The 15,836-nt window shown below is 37.2% G+C and overlaps 1 protein-coding gene and 1 long non-coding RNA gene across 6 annotated transcripts in view; both read left to right on the forward strand.

Annotated features, from left to right (window-relative positions):
* LOC113843205 (uncharacterized) overlaps positions 1 to 7,955 on the forward strand; it is a 257,895-nt gene extending 249,940 nt beyond the window's left edge. Inside the window, exons 3-4 of the long non-coding RNA XR_003496394.3 lie at positions 6,616 to 6,688; positions 7,665 to 7,955. This is a non-coding gene — a long non-coding RNA (uncharacterized lncRNA). The remainder of the gene's footprint in view (positions 1 to 6,615; positions 6,689 to 7,664) is intronic.
* The window catches only part of LOC101789803 (SAM and SH3 domain-containing protein 1), a 544,938-nt gene that overhangs the window by 259,667 nt on the left and 269,435 nt on the right, over positions 1 to 15,836 (forward strand). The window lies entirely within an intron of this gene.

Below are 15,836 nucleotides of genomic sequence, written 5' to 3' on the forward strand. Positions count from 1 at the left end.
AATGTATATCAGATGCGATATGGAGATTATATCAATGACATTTCTAAATACACAGTTCCTGGTTTCCTTTCCAATGAAGCTTTGATGTCAGCATTTTGACAATTGCCCTTTACTTGTGTGCCTACCTGCTGCAGATGGGGCCTGACTTACATGCCAAAGTCTGTCTTTAAAGCTATATGTTCTTCTGTTGACATTTTTTCTCCTTTTATTTTTTGCCTTCAAAGGTTTTTGTGTTTTCATGCTGTTTTTCTTTTTTCCTTTTTTTTCTTTCTTTTTTTTTTTTTTTTTGTAAGCTAAAAGAAATTAGCCTACCCAGTTTCTACACTTAGGCTTGTCTTTGTTTCTGTGCTTTTCCATCTGTCCTGTTCACAAGTTTTGCATCTACATGCTGTGCTTTACAGACATACATGCTCTAAACTGGCATTGCATTGCATAATCGTTTGTAATCAAAATTGCTTCAGGTGATTTAGCAAGTAACATTCAAAGCAACTGCTAAGTAGAGGGAATATAGGAGTAGAGACTGATTTAATGCCTGCTCTTAGAGCTTAAAGTATAAAACTAATGGTGCTAAGATGGTATCATGGAGACAACTATATGTTATCCAAGGCTGACATGATAGAAGCCTGAATTACGTTATCATTGTACTGTAGCCTCATGCAACGAATACTGCTGCACGTAAGCAGGACACCAAGAGAAATAAAGCCAGCTCTGTCAAAAGCTAATTTGCAGGTGCATCTGAAGATGGGCAGTGTATTCGTACAGTTCTGTTCCTGATGACTTCCTTGTTCTGAAACAGTGTGGTTCTACTCAGGATTTTAAAATCAAAAAGGTTGTTTTCCTTCAAATTAATATAGTCAGGGGACTTGTATTTTCTAATTTTTATTCTACTTTTTATTTATTCAGTAATAAAATAAAAGGATTAGGTAAGTCTTTAAAAGCATAATAAAATGCTGCTGTGAGTGGTATGCTGTTCAGGGGATGTAGGTGCAATTTCTTTCCTCTTAGGTATCATCTTAAATTGTAGTAAAATTCTAATGGAAAAATATTTTGAACATCAGTCTGAAGGACCTGTATACAGACATTAGGAGATAAGTTCTGATTTTTTTTTTCTCATTTAAGCAAGTTACCTGTTTTCTAGAAATCTTAACATTACTAGACTTAAAAAAAAAAAAAAAAAAAAAAAAAAAAAAAAAGGAATTCATGTTTGCACATTGTCTATGAAAAACTATGATGCTGATAGTGTTAAAAAGCCTTATCCAAGCTAAGTTTTCATAGCTGTCCTGTCTAGAGTGGCTTATTCTGGCAAATGTTTTCCAAAGTGTTCTGGAAAGGCAAATGGAAAGACTCACTAGGAGAAGAAAATGAGCCTTTACCTTCAGGGGAGGAAAGTTGAATTGGATCTGTGAAGTTAAATAAACTTCACTCTTGGCTCCTTGTTGTATTGCATAGGTATTTTGGTTCCTTGGCTTGCTGTTCAAAAAAAGCCTTGTTCATAATTTTCAACTCAACTGGTAAGAACACATGGTACATATGGTGAGGGTGTCTGAATGGTTTTACAGACAAATACAGAGTTGGGAATAAGTGTAGAATGTGAAGTACTTGGGATAAATGGCCTTGTTGGGTTTTACTTGGAAGGTCTGAGATGGGAAAAAGTGTTTCCCATGTAGAAGGAAAATAATTTCTGTTAAAGATGCCAAAGAAAAGAAAGCTAATGAGGATAAGTATGCCTGTTTTTCATGGTGCAGAACAATGAGGAGGAATATTTTTGCAGTTTGTGATTTTGAAGGGTAGTTACAACTTTTTATTATTTAGCTCTTGCTAACACTGTCTCTATCTTTAATTTCCAGAATGCAAAAATTCACCACTCTAACTTTAGTAGTGCTGGCATAGATTGGCAACAATTTCAGACTTGAACAGGTTTCTAATGCAGAGTAACATGTTTCTCTATTGATGTGTTAAGCTCTTAATTAGGCGGTGACTATGACAACCTCGTGTGATGTGGCAGCATCCCCAAATTGTTCCTGAAAAGTTGTGTGTATATCAAAAAAAAAAAAAACTTCCTCCTCTTCCTCCTCCTCCTTTCTCTTCTCCTCTTCTCTTCATATGGCTTCAGATATACTCTTTAACTGTGCTTAACCTTTTGATTTACTAAGGTAATCCGGAAATGTTTTTTCTTATTATTCTTTATATCTAGTTCCTGGACTTTCCGATCCCTTACAGTAAGCTTGTTTGCAATGTGATGGGTGCTAATTTGTTTTTTCACCTCTTTGGGAGGTTTGCAGTGCTCTCTGTACCAGCAGCAAGTCAACCACTTCAGCACTGCCTGGTGAACAGCACAGTGGAGCGGCACTGGCTGTCCCCAGGAGCCTTTCACTTGCCTCTGAAGGCAGTGTCCCTGCAGCCAAAGGGAAATTATCGTCAATGAGAGTCAAAAGGTATTCAGCCTTTTGGTGATAAATTGTCCTGTTGCCTCAAGGCACCACTTCTTCCAAAGACAAAGGCACTGATAAAATATTTATGCTGAAAGGTAGCAGGCAAAGGGATTGTGCATTGTGAGGTTTAAATCTGTGTTGCCAAGATAATTTTTTCTTAACTTTAGTGATCTGAAGGTAAAAAATAAGGATCTTAAGGAACATATTTTGAGAGTTAAGCCCGAATGCAGAAGTCACTGATGCCATCATTTCACTTAAAATAGCAAACATAGAGGTTGCATTGTCAAGAGTTTTTATAATTGAATGATGTAGCCTGGGCCATAATACAGCCTTTTCTAGTGAAAAGGTTAGAAGCAGTGAAGTGGTGACAGGAGAATCATGTTTTAAGTACTGATCGTTACCCCGTTTCTTAACGACACTTGTTTGTTTTGTTGTGTTTTTTTTCCCTCATTTGCCCACGTGTAATTTCTGCTTTCACAGGGATGGTGAGAACACTGGTATGGAAAAACAGCTGCTCTTTGATGCTTGTTGTAGAGATTGCAGTCTCAGTAGCTGCTCTGTAGTAACACCACTGCAGCTGGTACATCCTAATGGGTGGTACAAACAGTGGCTGTCCAAAAAAAAAAAAAAAAGAAGACCTCTTGTAAACAAGATAATAGTATATCTGTATAGGAGCTTCAATTCTCATTTTTAGTAATTGCATACTGATGCTTTGAACTATATTTATTTAACTGAACGCAAGTTTACAGGATGACAACGCAGCTATGTAAGTCTAGAGTTACAACAATGGATACTTCCAGGCTTCAAAGCTCCCAGCACAGACATGTCCAGAAGTCCATTCTGCACTCTGAATTCTTTGTGGTTTTCAATTACTACATGCAGAGGTCATGATTTCCAGCCCTATTGTTCTGTTCTTTTCCTACCTCTGAATTATTATGGTAGAGAGTAAGATAAGAGCCAGTATGTTAAAGTGTATATGCGTTATTGGAGGGATAGGATGGCAGCAAAGGCTACAAATCCTTTTAGTAAAACAGAACACTCTCTTGGTGACTGCTTTGCTTGGTTTTATTAGTTCATCTGTCTGCAAATGAGTCCTGCAGGTGCTTTCTCAAATGGATTGAGAGATTGCCTGGTATGTTCCTCTGCTTCTTATAAGTACCTCTGCGTCCTGTGTAGAATATTTGTAACTTCCTACACTGAGATATCTTTGTAAAGCACACCAAGGACCCTTGAGCCTTACAAAGCCACAGTATGGGTTGAAAGAGGAACTTAATGAAAACTGGGAAAAAAATAATAATAATAATAAAAGGATAATGATAGAAAAGGTGTTAATACAAATTGAACAGCTAGATTTTCTAAACTTGTATTGTGAAAAGATGCATCTTCTTCTGTCACATGTTCTTCGCGTTCATGGCAGTCAGTACGTGCTGCTTGCACCTAGAGGTATGAATCCAGTTCTCTCTTCTTCCTGCTACCAAGGAAAAGAGTAAACAAGGGGGGAGTGTAGCATTAAGTCAAGCATCGTTTCCAAGACTCAGTTGCGAGAGCTAGAAATTCCAGGATCTCCAGTTTCAATCTGCTCCCCGCTTAGAAAGTGGTTTTTAGTTTTCTGCAAGATCCTGCAAGTTGAAATTCAGGGCACCTCTTACTGATGAAGGACATTGCAGGGATGCATGGGAACTAAAATAACTTCTTACATTTTTCTTCATCCTTCCAGAGCACAATTAAATGCAAAATACCTGGGAAAACTTGCTGTGATCTAATAATGCCTCTTTAGCTTAACCTGCATCTTCTCTCCAGCCAAGACTCCAACTCTGATTATTTGGTTACTCTACCTATTTTTTGTGTGATTTATTCTTTCAATATTTCTAGCTAGCTTGAACTATGAAGCAAGGAAACAGGAAAAACAGTGCTAGGATTTAGATAAGATATGACTTGTCTTACAAAGTGTAACTGGCAGGTGTGATCATATCACTGGATAGGGATGCATTTGGAGAGGGTAGAGAGAACAGAATTTTATTTTCAGCCAAGTATTTTTCTACTTGATTTGATTGAATATTCTAGAGAAAGCAAGCAAGGAGTGGCTTGAAAAAGCATTTCTGTGTAGGTGCCACATTTTTCCATGTGTTTTTACATGTAGATTTACATAGACTACCATTATATAATATTATATATATGGTGTATGGGGAGAGAAAGGGATGTGAATAACAAACTTGCCTGAAAACACTTATATTGTTATTCCGTAATTGGAGTTGCTTTTGTTATGTGGAAACAGACATGAACTGGAAAATGAAAGATATCTGAAGGTCATCTCTTCCATTCAGGCTTGGCTGGAGCAGAAATAACAGCCTTGTTTACATTTAGTACAAGTATGCGGTGATTAGTATGGTGTCCATTATATATTATTCCACCAAGGCCAACAGTGTGCTTTTGCTTCAAAGGCCGATGGTATCCTGAGCTGCATTAGGAGGAAGGTGACCCTCCCCCTCTCCTCATTGTTCCTCACACCTGCAGTTCTGTGTCTGGTTCTGGACCCCCAGCACAAGGGACGCATGGACATATTGGACAGAGACCAATGTAGGGCACAGAGATAATGAAGGGGCTGGGGCAGCTCTCCTGTGAAGAAAGCTGAGAGAGCTGGGACTGCTCAGCCTGGAGAAAAGGGGACTTTTTTTTTTTTGGGGGGGGGGGGGGCTGCATCAATATGTCTAAATACTCAAAGGAAGGGTACAGAAAAGATGGAGCAGTGCTCTTTGCAGTGGTGCCCAGTGACAAGGAGAAGAGGCAATGGCACAAATAGAGAAGGCTCCCTCAGAACAGGAGGAAGCACTTCTGTGCTGTGTGGTTGACCAAGCATTGGCACAGGTTGCCCACAGAGGTTGTGGGGTCTCCCCCCTTGGAGATCTTCGGCAGCCACCTGGACGCAGCCCTGGGCAGCCTGCTCTGGGTGTCCCTGCTTTTAAGCAAGGGGTTGGACCAGGTGGCTTCCAGAGGTCATTGCCAACATGAACCAGGCTGTGGTTAAGGAATTACAGGGGGTGTTTGTACAAAATACTGTATAATCAAAAGATCTTCCTGTAAGTCTGTATGTTCCTCTAAATTGTTAATATTATCTAAGCCATGAAGTTATTTAAATACATAGATTTTTTTTCACTTGTGTTTACTTCATATGCATGTAACATTAAGGATAAACAGCCCAAATGGTAGAGGTGGAACTAATGATAATGGGCTGCTGGAGGGTTGTTTGATATGACTGTTCTGTTCTGTCCAGGTTGCGAAGCTCTTTTTCTAGAAGATGGAAGGGAGATCATTGGCCTTATTCAATAGGCCACATCTGGGTATTACCAGATTATCCTGCTGAAAACAAATAGGCCATTTAAAGAAGTTTATCAGATGTTGTTGGATGACTGTGTCCACATCTCATTAGAAGTTAAACTAACAGATTAAATTTTAAGTGTGTTAATGAGGTATGGATATCATAGCATAAAAACTCTAATCCCTTGCCTTATCTTGCAGTTTAGAAGACCTTCATTAATTGGATACATTGATACTTAAAAAGGACTGATATCATTATTTGTCCTAAAAGATCTGTGGTATTTCTTTTTTCCTAAATAAATAGGAATTCTGATCCTTCTGCTCTGTAGGATAAACAGGGAACTCGCAGGTCATGATTGTTTGAGCTGAGAAAAAACTCTTGTAGAAGAGGTGTTTGGTTTTAATCACTTTGAAAATGTTTCTTTCTGTATGTAAAATATTCTCATGCATATATATTTATTAAGGCAGGAAATAGTACTGCCATAACTTGAATAACTTTTTTTCTAGATTTCATAATCTTATAATTTATTTGGATATGTTTGCCATCAAAACCAGTCTTACTACTTAAGGTCTACCTCTTAAATTATATCCAGAATGAATAATATCTAAATGTCAAAGACCAAAGTTTTATCCTAGCAGAAATTTTTGAGAAAGTTGGATTTTCGAGCTTTAAAGACTTGCTAATTCTTTTGGTACTTTGTGCTCTGATTTCTTGTGACATTTTCTGTGATTTTAATAGCAAGGCTTGAATTTCATGTCAAATTGAAGAGAGGGATTATTTCTGGGAGATAGAGTACATAAGAATGTTCACTAAAATCCTGGCTTATTTAATAGTTGAGTGATTTTTGGTGTCCTTTATCTTATTTAGGTAAATGAACTGGAGGAGCATTCTGTTTCTGCTTGCTTCATAGGGGGTTAGCCTACACACTGGCTAGCTCTTGGTAATTTCGTTTTAGTTTTGGATCTTTATCTTTTATTATTATTATTTTCATTTACTCATTTCAGAAAAGATAGTTCTTTATTTTGTTTTAGCTTCTTGTGTTTTCTTTTTCCTATTGGTACCTAAAATGTGAACCTTCCTAACATGCCTAAATGTGCTACCACACTAAGGTTAGTTGTTTTCAAATGTGTTGGTATTGCCTCTGAAAAATCCTGATAAAGAGAGAAATTAAGAAAGACTAGTAAGGTTTTAGAAAAGCTATTTTACCTGCTGTATTGTATTGCTTCAGATGACGCAAGTGATAAATGCAATCCCAGGCAACCTACAGGTTAACAATGACCTTTGATTGACCATGGAAGAATATAAAGTCTTAATAACAAGACTCCATACAGAGATAACTTGTAGTCCACTGCAGTTAGGAGTAACTGGGTCATTTTATTCTGATGGCTATTTGGAGGCTTGTATAAAATGAGGTGACTCTTTTAGTTTCTTCTTGGGTTGACCGATACTTGTATGTCTATAGATAATTTTGTTGGCAAAGACACAATGCAGCCAGGACTGATGTAAATTGTCATTGTGACCATAAGTAAGGGCATGCTTCATTCATTGGCAAAACCAAATTCTTCATTAAAATGTTTTGGTTTTATTTTGCTTTAAATTGGGAATACAAGAGAAGAACTGATAGAGGTGTGAGTTCCAGAAAAATATTTCAAAATGTATATATAGACGTCTGACTTAATCAAAAATAAAAGGCAGAAAGGGCCTTTCAGAATGGAATTCCAAATTATTGGCCAGATTATGTATTTAATTTGCTGAGTTTGGGGAAAATCTCTAATGCATTTTAATCTTTAAGAGATATTTAAAATGTCATTGCAGGTTAAATATAGAACTAGACCTAATAAAAGGCCTCTTCTTTGTTCTTTGTACACTATATTGCAGACATACTTTGAATGTTCTTTTGTTCTTCTCTAAGCCAGTGTTTGCCAAGAACTGGACAAGTTCTGTTCTCAGCTGATGATTGCCACACTGTCGGGTACCCGGTCTCAGGAGGATTCCTTAGCTTACATTTTTTCTTGTGTGAAGCTGTACTAAGACTGTCTTTCTCTGCACAAAAGAATGAAAAATGTTAATTATTTCAATTTAGCAATGTTTTCCTTTCTGCAAGCTTGGGAAGTGATAGAAGTGATAAACAATGTAGTGTGGTGGTTTTTGTTTGTTTTGAAGCACTTGTTAAGGGAATAAAGACAAGAGCCTTAATTCTGAAATTATATACTGTGGAGTGCTGCTTTCCTTTCTTGATGATGTTTCTTAAGTACTCTAACAGCTCTAACAGTGAAAATCTGAGAGCACAAAACCAGTCATCTCATCTGAAATGATGTAGAATTTTATAGATAAAATTCTAGCCATTTTGAACAACCTACGCTTTTGTTAAAAATATTATTTCCCACTAAAAGAGTTTTCCTACTGTGTACTTATATACTTACACTTATATTACTTTTTTTAAGTTTCTCATATTTGTATCTAGATACTAAATGTATTAACTTAAAATACTATTTAATGAGACAAATTTTCACTCTGAATTTTGCGTGCCTGGTAAGGTGAGGATTGACACGGTGGTAAATTTGGGTTTTGAGGAGGTGGCTTAATACTAGACCAAAAACTTTTCACACATGTAAATGGTGAACAAACTACTCTAGGTCCAATTTGTTTTTAAAGCCTGAGAGAATAACTTTGGCCAAAGAAAGTTCAGATTGTACTGGGGGCATTTTCTACTTACATCATTTGGTATTCAGGCAGACCTTATGTTGAAAGGTGCCACTCTTGCTACAGCATAAACATGGGCATGCAGTCTGGTGAGATGAAAGGATGTACAACCCTATCTATCTTCATGCTTGATCTGAGTCACACTGGTACTGTGATGTATGATGTGGCATGAAGGAGTTTGGCATCATGGTAAGAGAAGCCCATGTAAATAAACACACAACACCAACTTGGAAAGCTTTTGTTGGAACCCTTAATATAAAACAGCAAAGCTACCTTGTTGAGTAGAGGTAAAAATAGCAATATAGCTAACAGCACCACAGTATGAGCTGCCATTGAAGAGAGGTGAAAGCTGTGTTTGTCCTGGCTATTTTCTGGATTCTACTTCAGCCTTTACAAATAGATCACAGCTGGAGTATCTGCAGAACTTGACATCATTGGGTCACGCTCAACACCGGCTTTTACTATAGATCGTTTTTTTCCTTTTGTTGTCTCAAAAGGAATTGGAGTACAGGTCAAAAAGAGCATCTGGCTGAAAATACCCAAGTCAAGATACCAGGACAATTAAAACAGGAAGAAAAGGTGGAGGAAAATAGCAGGACTCAAGCAATCACAAAAGCATGGTAACCTTCGTAGTTCAACCTGACCTCTTTGCCTTTCAACTCCTCACGCTGTACTTATTTTGGGAGCATAGTAACAGGGGAAAAAAAAAAAAAAAAACAAACAACTAAGAATATTAAAATAGCCCAGCAAAATGGGGTATTGGTATTGCAATCTGAATGCTGTACAAACATTGTTTTTAAAATGTTAATTTTCCATTTTTAACCTTTTTTTCCCTAATTGAGCACAGATATACCCATGAAAAATGACACTTGGCACGCAGTGATTTGAAAATCGCTGTCTGCCGCTTGATGTCTTCATCTGACAACATCTATATGTTGCCAGGTTGCCATGACAACTAAGTACAGTTGTAATTGCAACCCTGGAAAGGTAATTCTTTCACTCAAAATGTGGCATACATTTAGTCTGTCTGAAGTTTAAACAAACCATCTTTTAATGACAAGTATTTTGAAAAGCCTGAATGAGGCAGCTTCTTTGATGTCATTTTTTTTTTATTATCTCATGTAGTCTAACTAGATAGATATGTTGGCTTTTATTCAGCAGAGTCTGTATTTTTAACCTTTTTATGCTTTATTTAAGTTTCAAATATATGGTATCAACTGTGAATCTGAAATTAACATATGAAAGCAAAATAACACAGAAAGTGTTCATTTACTTGTACTGGCAGTTCTGAAAGCAGAAGATCTTGATACATTCCTTAGACTTACAATCCTTTGCATGAAATCAAATGAGTTTTGTTGTATGGCTGGATTAATGTTAAAAAAAATAATAATAAGTAAGAAGAAAAAAAAATGTTCTAGTTTTTTACTCAGCAGGCCACATAGATTTTATAGTGCCACAAAGACAGTCTTTAGAATCAGAAAAACTGCAGTAATTCCATGAAATTTCCACCTGATTTTTGTGTATAGCTGAGCCTTATTACAGACATCTCTAATCCTCAGTACTGGCAACATGTAGCTGCATTTTGCCTGTTGATCTGTCTTCTCCATCATTGATGTTGTACAGTCCCTCACCTTCCATTTCCATTACACAGAGTGAGTAATATGTTAGTCAACTACATCTCTTTGTAGTAGTGGGAAAAAAAAAAAAAAATCTTAGGTCTTTGGGCTGTCATTTAGGGCTAGAATATGGGCTTTATACTCTCTGGGGGGTGCAAACTAGCTCTGAAAAGTAAGAATGAATGCAGTTCTGAGCTTTCAGTATTAATTTCCTCAATCGGCAGTACTGCTCAATGAGGACATGGTAGCAGCGTTTCTGTGGATTGCTGCATTTTTGCTCACTAAATGATAGAGCCCTCACTCAGGGTTTCTGGATAAACCAGGCAGCTTTAGTCTTTGGATGTGTTAGGCTTTCAGTGAATGTTGAACATAAATAGTGTGATTTTAAACTTCATATGGAATAAATGCTTTCATTTAGGTACTCACTTGGCTCAGCAATCCACAACAATAAAATCACCCTTCCTAAGACATGCACAGAGAGATTCACATTTTTGTTCTGGAAAACAAGAGCATGGTGGGGCTTTTGATAAGTTTTGAAACTCAGGTCAATTTTTAGGTTGACCACCGTTTTCTGCCTGCACCTCCACTGTCAGTTGAAAACTGCTTTGAATGCAGCAAGGCCATTCACACTCACAATATACTTTATTTTCATAATAGAAGGTCTTCTTGCAAGTCTAGACAACTCGTCATTTCAGAGCAAGTCCTCTTGAAACAATTGTGGCATTATGCCATCTGATTTTTTTGATCTATTCCTTTGTGCTTGAAATTTATTCAAAATGTTTTTCTTTGGCTTTTTTTTAATTGCCTCCTAATGAACCAGAAGACAAAACCACGGTGTCACTCGGCAAAACAGAACTTGTATATTTTGAAGCAAGTCACAGATGTGTCCCTAGAGATGTCCTAAAGCTCATTATGACCAAAGTATTGGAATAGGCTTTCAGTATCCTAACACGCAATGCGGTAGTATAAATTGCAGAGAAAGAATCATGATTGTTTAATTTGAAATAATCCTTTATCTCCGAGGTCCGTGCTTTGCATAGATGTGCTGTATTGTTTGAGCATTTTGTGTGATCCGGTGATCAGTGCTCTAATTGTTTTGCAGAAAGCTAGTTTAAAAAGCCAGGCACACCTCTCTATGCAAAGTAGAAAACAGCTATTCTGTGATTAAAAGACACTGAGCAGCAAGCACATAGCCATACCAGATGGGAAGGCAAGTAGAATAGGAGAGGACAACAGCAATCCTCAGCACCTTCCTGCATATCTTACTCTGAATATTAATACGGAAGGACATTCTAGCATCTCTTGAATAAGCTTACCCGGGTGTACTGGCATCATTCAGCCCAGAATTTGCCACTTAGTATGTATGAAATATGTATTATTTCAGAAGTTAATTGTCTGAAATATGCATGTAGATAGCAAATCCTCACTGTTTTCTATAAACTTCTAATAGTTACTTCAGCACACAGGAAGATGGATTAGGATCTGGCATCCTGCTTTTCTGATTTATGCTGTGTTTGTAACTTTTTCTTATAGTTTGAGCTCTGAGTTGGCTGCATATTCCTGCAGAAAAACAGGTTGTATGTGTTTTGAAAGCTAGTTAGGACTATGAGTTTGAGTTCTTACTCCAGTTGCTGTTTTTTTTTCCTGGCAGAAGCCCTGTGTTGTATCACCAAAATTTTGGAGTTACCACCATCCTGTAGTGACTCAACACCACTGGAGTTTGCTGGGTTGAGTTTTCACCTAGTTGCTATTGTGCTCTGCATCTTGCCTTTCAAGGTGAAGTGACAGGATTCAGTCTTCACTTACTTTTTTTTTTTTTTTTTTTTCCATATTTGATGAGTAAAAGCTCTTGCTTTCCTTCCTCCTATGCTTCCACACTGACCTGGAAATCATTTACATGCTCTAATGCTCTGCACCCTGACTGTTCCATATTTAGCAGGATAGGTTATAACTTACAGATATGCTCATGTTGCACAGGATTAGCTTTTTCTTAACTTTCACAAGAAATGCAAAAATAAGAATCCCTGTAGTGTGCTTTTTTCTCAGTTCCACCAAGATCCTTCAGAAAGCGGGCCCTTCTCCTGTTTTAAACTCACTTGGATTCACCCTTTGTCTGCCTCTGTACTTAGACAGGACTTTACCTGCATAGAGTAGGCTTTTCTTTATTATTTTATTGTGCCAATGCTATGCTGGGGGCTCACTTCCTTTGTATATGAGTGACTTTTTCTCTGGTCACCTCCACACCACTTTGCATAGAGCCCTTACCAACCTGGTTTCCCTCCCAGGCAGCTTCCTTACCCTGCCAGTGGCTGGTCATGGCAGCAACGTCAGGGTTAACCATTTCACCTTCTTCCCTTCCCACAGAGGCACATTACGCTCCTCCTTCCCATAAACACATAGTTCCCCTTAAAGCAATTACATGTCAACATTATAATGGTGCCAAGAATTCATAAATTATATATAGACTGCCTGTATCATCATATTTCTCCTTTGTCAAGAAAACCTCATTAGGATAGAGGTGAGCTACTCCCCTGGGTGCCTTTCTCATGTTCTGGCATCTTGGTCTCAACACACCTGCTTATAATCCTTATTAACTGAGACTGGCAGCATTCATTCTGGGTATGGCCCCCTATCATGAAATTGTTTTAGGTCAGTTTTCATCTACCCAGTGTAACTGGCCTTTCTCATTATGTGTGGGAAAGCAGTACAGAAAAACAGCATTCATAGCTCCTACTTCTCCATAAGTTCATTCATCCATGAAATCTGTTCTTCACACATGAATATTAAAGAAAAGGATTTACATGAGGTAGATGTGCATTAACCTGTAATGCTTTTGTGAACCTCTACATTTATGTGATCATTGAGATGTTTGAGTGATTGTGATATATTTTAGGAAAGAAAAACAATTTATGCATAGTTCTGCCATTGTCATGGAGCCTTCTTGCGGCAGTTTGGAATCCGGAGCATATTTGTCTGCTACTCAGGTGAATTCCAGTTAAGAGGGTAAAGACTACATCTTTACTATTGCCCAGTCAATGTACATGAAGAAGTTAGTTGCTTCTTACATAGAAATGTGATATAGATCGTCTTGCTTATTCTGTAACAGTTCTGATATGGAATATGCAAATTCTGATTAATACAGTCCTCACAGCCTTTGGTTACAAATGTGGAAGCATGGGCTAATCTGTAAAAATCAATTTCGTTGTGTGTAATCCATACACATGAATCTAAGAACCCATTTTGGCAATGAAAAATGTGTTTGAAGGGAAAACGGTATTTAAATCAGAGGGTCACATAACATTTTCTTGAAATAATAATTCAATCAAGAAATTGATGGTAATCAGTGTTTAAATCTCTCATCTTGTCAGCTCTATGTTTGGTGCCTTGTTTGAAGTGAAATGTTTTTTGACACAGACTTCCTAATGCAAAATTTGTTTTCCTTATTTCTTTGATGTTGTCATTAAAGGGAAAGACATAAAAAAAACTTCTCTAGCAATAGTACTAAAGGAAGGGAATTGATTTGATATTCATAACAACTTCTCCGGGGCTTTGCATATAAAACATCAACAACTCTGACCTATCTTTATCAAGAATAGAGAGAAAATGATTTATTTTTTGTACTATAGTAGCACCTAGAGGCTCCTTTCAAAATCAGCTTTATCACAATTGACATTATATATGTTAATGAGCATCTGTCCTCCAAAAATTCATGAGTAGGCCAGGCAAAAGTGTAACTAAAATTAGTGTTGTAGTAAGCTTGAAAAGGGGGTATTCAAGGACATTAAAGATACAACAGAGAACTGGGAAAAAATGCAGGAGTGTAGAACCCATTGCATCCATAGGTGTGCTAGTGCCAGCCCTGTGTTTTGGGATCTTGGGCCACCAGACATCCTCCTAAATCCTGCTGTACTTCTTAGGCCTTATACTTCTTAGACTTCTTGGATCCTGCCCTGCCTGGGTGGCTTTGTGGGGAAGAATGAAGTAATGGCAGCAGCAGCTGGAGGTGAGCTGAAGGAGGAGAAAATGGTAAAGGCTTCCTACCAAAGCATTAGGACTGTACCAAATTGCACTACTTCTGCACTCTATACTCTTAATGCAGGGTAGTATGAAACCACGTGAGCTTGCTGTAAATGCTAAATACAGTGCTTTGTAATCTGCTGTTCATCGTGCATCTGACAGATGCATAAAACACTGTATTCCGGGTGTAGGTGAAATAGAAGTAACAAAATATGTGCTATGAAACAATAATGTGAGGGTATGTTAGTGTGTATAAACATGATATAATTCATAAATAAATCAAGATTGTGTAATCTCATATATCAATATAGTCTTATTGAGGTTACAAAATAAAGCTCTCAGGTGCTAGGAGAGGTCATTGTGAAGGTTTTCTTCACAGTCTCCATTTACTCTTCTTGTGCCTATGTGTTGTATGTATATTGTATACTTTTTTTTTTCTGCTTAAAATTCTCACTTCATTTGGGAAAGATTGTACCTATTTCCCCCCCGCTTCATGTTCATTCCCTTTGTTCAGTCCCTATGACCACTTCACTGCACGTTATTCGAATCCAGTTCAGATAGAACAGTTGTTATCCCTGTGAATTTTCTAAGGTGTTTTATTGCTATGTAGTCTGAATGTTTGAATGTTAATAAACCTATTATCAACACTATTGTGAAATTGGGCAATAATCATTTTCCTCATTTAAAGATTAATTTTTCCAGTATTTTATCAAAGTATTAATGATGCTGGTTTGTGTGTAGCAGGCAGTCTAGAACTGGGACCAATATATAATGGTAATCTGTTCAAAAATTGTAACTAAATTTGGTTGCCTACCCTGAAATGTCTAGGATCACATTTCATAGGATACTGCTTGGTTCAAAATATGGTTCCATTCACAGCTAAGAAGTTTGGGCCTATTGCAATTGTACAAATAAGAATAAGTTCTTCAGCTGAGAAGCTAGGCGATGTGAAAAGTGAACATTTAACAATCTATGAAAGTTAAATTTGTAACTTGTCCAGTATTCCTACTTCCCACACAGTCAGTATGTAAATACAGAATTAAATTCACCATGGCAACATCCTTGAGAGTTGGATTTCTCTGCTGTACCCACCCAACTTTCTGGGGGGGGGGGAAAAAGTCTGGAACAAATGTTGCAAAAATTTTGTGTGTGTTAGTAATCCTTGTGGATCCTCAAGAGAAGGCACATTATATCCACCCCCATTTCACATATAGAATGAAGAAAAACAGTAACAGATCAGATGTAAAGACATGTGTTTCACATTGGCTGTGCCACTGCTTCTTTTTTATTATCTGCCTTACGTCGTTGTCAAAAAGGCTACCTGCAAATGGTAATTGAGGTAACACAGTACCTAGCAGTATTGGGAAGTTATTTCTTTTCTTTACATTGATGGGAAATACTGAAGGATTGGTGGGTGGGGTCTTGGTGTTTTTTTTTGTTTTTTTTTGTTTTGTTTTGTTTTTTTGTGTGTGTGTGTGGTTTTTTTGATGCTATTTTTTCTTTTTTTTTTCTTGAAACACCATACAGAAAACAGTTGCTCAGTCTTATAACCAGATATCTTTTCCTTAAATAAATTTGTCTGTATAAGCATACCGTCTACTAAGAAATTAATTAGTAGTAAAATTAGTAGTAAATTAATAGTACATAGTTTTAAAGTTTTTTGCTCTGAAAGTTATAACAAAAACATTTTAAAGAAATTAAGCAAACACTTCATGTATTTTCTTTTCAATACCATCATTTCTTTTCAAGTCA

The sequence above is a fragment of the Anas platyrhynchos genome, chromosome 3 (genome assembly GCF_047663525.1).
Source record: "Anas platyrhynchos isolate ZD024472 breed Pekin duck chromosome 3, IASCAAS_PekinDuck_T2T, whole genome shotgun sequence".
Taxonomy (NCBI): Eukaryota; Metazoa; Chordata; class Aves; order Anseriformes; family Anatidae; genus Anas; species Anas platyrhynchos.